Consider the following 4,271-nt stretch of genomic DNA (forward strand, 5'->3'; position numbering starts at 1 on the left):
GTATTTTGATAAGTTTATAGCCTTTCAAAACTTGCTACTTTCACACTCTTCCTTAAGTCATTCTAATAAATGATCATTTGCAATCTTCAATAACGCGACAATCTCTTTCGTCTGCATAAACATTCTAGAATTGTGTTTCTTAATTATTGTTAAGTATTATTTAAAAAAGTTTATAGTTTTTCAAAATATTATTTCCGCACTGATTTAATTATGAATCTAATTACATATTATTTACATGTATTAGCAGGTCTAAAATCTTTTTTCTGTTTTACTATTTTAGAAGTTTTCTTCTTAATGGGAATTAAAACGATTATATTACTTTTCAAAACTTTAGACTTAAGATTCCTAACGTAGTTAAAACCCCATATTTTCGTAATTTAATTCAAAATAATCGAACTGTTAAATTTGTATAAAAATATTTAAACAACATAATTGCTTCCAATCTTTCTTTCTTACTGCGATTTACATTTTGACAAAAATAAAAACAGTTTACTAGTCAAACATTTTTTAATAAATATAATAACTGAATAACTGAAATATTTTTTCTTTTAACCATATTTGTCCATATACAAAAATGCATTAGATCTTTAAAGCCCAATTAAAAAGTAGTGCTCATTAAGAAGCCTGTATCTTAAGTTCTATACATTAAGTAGAAAATTAATAAATTTTTGTACTTACATGTATTCGTGCATCAGTTGAATTACTTTAAGCTTTCTGAACTGATTCGAAAAGGTTGCAAATCTGTGAAAGTGATTTCCTCACATATTGCCACGCCGACCGGAAAACTACTGTGATACGATATGGTAATGGATTCGAACCGATAGGTAAATGGCGGCTTTATAAAGAGCACCCGAAGAGCCGCAAGGCGGAAGCTGCTGCACCGGAGACGGAGACCTCATCCGCGGATCATCATCTGCAGCTCGGGCCACGCGGAATCGAAAGACCGAAATCCAATGCAAATTTGCATTTTGGGTCAATAGCGAAGCCTTCGACGAGTAATCGCCGATCTAGATCTAGAGTGGGGGCTCGAAATTAAGCTGGAATGATGGAACACTGGACACTGGAACTCCCACAGGCCGTTCAACGGGTTTCTGGATCTCAATTTGAAGCTTTTTGGCGTGACGTCAACGGCTTGCAGTGTATATTCAAGTTCAGAATCGATTGTTAATAATCAACATAACGAAATAAACCATCGAATAACAATAACAGACACCCATTTGAGCTCATTTTCGGAATTCGGAATTCAAAATTCAAATTCAAATGCATCTGTAATCAATTCTGCAGAAATTTCTGTTTTGTTTCAATTCGTTTTGGCTTTTGTTTGTTTTCGGCTGTTTTGGCCTTTAATATTCATCTGTTATGCCGGTTCTTTTAGCTTAAGGACAAGGTTCGACCCTCGAACGCTCGTCTGAGCTGACGTCGAATACGGAAAATACGCACAGTCAAAAGACATTTCGAAATACAATATTCATATGCATATGAAAATGTTGTCATTGGAATCGCTTTGGCTTTACTATAAGTTGAGCAAAACCTAAGTCGGGCAAGTCAAGTCGTCGAAGGTTGTCGCAGTGGAAAACCCTAGAAATTTCGATACCTTTGACCCAGTTCTTCTACCTGGAATCGCTCAAGGCTTTGTTTTTCATTTTGTTATATGATGGTTTTTTTTTTGTTTTTGGCCCTAGGACGGTGGGTATGCATGGTGGGTGCCATGACAAAAAGCTATGATCCGGTTGTGTCCAGAAACAATTAACAAATATTTATGCAAATTGCAGCTGGTTAAACTTTTTGCTTTTTGAACAATTTATATACTGTTCTGCGGCCAATGAACTAATTTGCATCTGCTCAATTTCGATTCGGCTCTGTTTAATCGCCATTAGAATACCGCAAAATACGAATGACCCGAGATCTGGGGATCTTTGGATCTTTTGATGTTTGGATCGTAACGATCTTTTGCATCTCTGTGTTGTTAGGCAATTGTTCAGTTTTCGTCTCGATTTAGATTCCATTAAAACTGAGATGGCACGAGCCAGAGGAGTAGATGGGGTAGCCAGCACACAGTACCCACAATACAAAATATCCCATGCCCAATCTCCAATTCCCGATTCGATATGCAAAATGCCAAATGTGAAGATGCAAATATCAAGGCCAACACGCGCCAGAGAAACTCGATGAGTAACACAGCTAGGGAATATCGATCTCAATCTCAATCTCAATCTCGAACTCGATCTCGATCCCTTTGCCCTGGAGGCAGGTAAAGATTTCAGATGGCCGGGATTGGGACACAGTGTAGCACAAAGTAGTCATTGAACCCGACTTGCGATCGCCGGCTGCAGCCTACGACTTAGCCTTAGGTTACTAAAACACTATACTGCCTAGGAAATGAAACACGCACAGACACAGACACAGAAACAGAAACAGAAACCGAAAGAACAAGCCACTTGAAATGAGACAATGGCCCCGAGGGTCAATGACTCGAGAGCAGGACCTGTCCACATGCACATCGCAGGCGCAGGCAGCTATGGCTATGCTAAGGATTAACGAAGCAGAGAAATGAAAAACGAGAACAGGAAAACTGTTTCAACGCTCTCATCTAAATGGCCTTGAGTGCGGTCATTGCGTTGCAGAAGTTTCCAGGAACTGCTGCCAAAAGGCTAATGACTGCTAGTCAGTCGCTAGTCGCTGCGAGCAGAACAGAAACAGGCAACTTGGAAACAGGCAACTTGGAAACAGGCAACTTGCAAACAGAAACAGAAACAGAAACAGGCAACTGGTAACAGATCCAGACCCCAATGGAACCCAATCGACTCTACACTAAAAAAATATGATATCTTAGGGGGATTTTGGAAACATGTTGCTTAATTTTGCGAATATATATTTTTAGGTAATAGATTAAGACTTGGCCATATCAAGTGGATCTCGATAAAAAAAATGACATAACAAAATATATTATAAATGTAAATTAAATTATGTAAATTATTATTAAATAAGGAAACAAACAAAACACAAAATCCTATGAGATATATATCATTGTGAACTTGTAAACAATAATATTAAATATGAATTATAGTTATTAAGGAAAACATTACCTTTAACTTAAACCAAGGCTAGAAGGATAAAGTTATCAAATGTAAAGTAACATATTTCACACCTTGTTTAGGTAGTTATTCCCAAAATGAAGGAACATTTTCCTCAGTGTTGGCGTACAGTCACGAAGGGCCTTCAAGGATGCCGCTGGGCAACTCAGCTGGATGACTCACAGTCGAGGTATGCATCAAATCAGGAAATCTGTAGACGGGCCAAGACTTTGCTGGAATGTGAAGAGCTGTTTACTGGACATTGTCCATTGGATATGCGATATGCGATATGCGATGTGGGATAGGGGCCAAAGGATAGTGGCGATTCCAGGAATTGCCGGTGATTCCCACGTGGCAACAGACCTCATCTACGATTGTCATTAATTGTGGACCGACACGTCCGATTTGATAACGTGTTTTCGCCACACGCTCTCATATCTCTCGGTGCGATTTATGCACACTACCAGTATACATATATAGTATAGTGAGTAACATGATTTCACATCGCGTATATTGTACATATAGTACATAGTATATAGTATGTGGGGAAACATTGAATTAATGCGCAAGTAAGACCCGCCAGCGATTGCGAACACAATTCTATCAATATATTCTAATGCGTATTATCTTGCAAGCACCCTATCTAAGGTATGTGGTATGTGGGAATTTAGAATGCGTCAATTTCTATGGTCGGGTGTATTTTCTGCTCTGCGATATTGAGTACTCTCTGCGGGAAGTAAGAGTATCGCATCTTCGATGTCGCTTTGCTCCTTGGCTCGTGATGCAATATTTAGAATTGTTTTCTGATGCTGACGGCGATGCTTTAATGCGCGGCACGACCTTGGCAAACCGAACAAAGCACCATTCTATACTTAAACACAAAACGCAATAAATAACAAATTTGCCACTGCCAAAAAAAAGGCACACACACACTCGGAATTAACCACCACAAGCGTAGATTGAAATGGGTATGGCGATGGGGATGGCGATGGGGATGGGGATGGGTATGGGGATATTCGGTATCAAATAGAATTGAATCGAATGGAGTGGAGTGAAGTGGAGTGGAGTGGAAAGAGGTCTTGAATGAACGCATAAAGTTTTGCACGCCTTCAACATTCCCAAAATACGTGCAGTTCCACAGAACACAGAACACGGAGACAAAGGCGAAAACAATCAACGATTGCTACTGATATTGTT

Source organism: Drosophila elegans, unplaced genomic scaffold (assembly GCF_018152505.1).
Source record: "Drosophila elegans isolate 14027-0461.03 unplaced genomic scaffold, ASM1815250v1 contig_149, whole genome shotgun sequence".
In the NCBI taxonomy this organism is placed as follows: Eukaryota; Metazoa; Arthropoda; class Insecta; order Diptera; family Drosophilidae; genus Drosophila; species Drosophila elegans.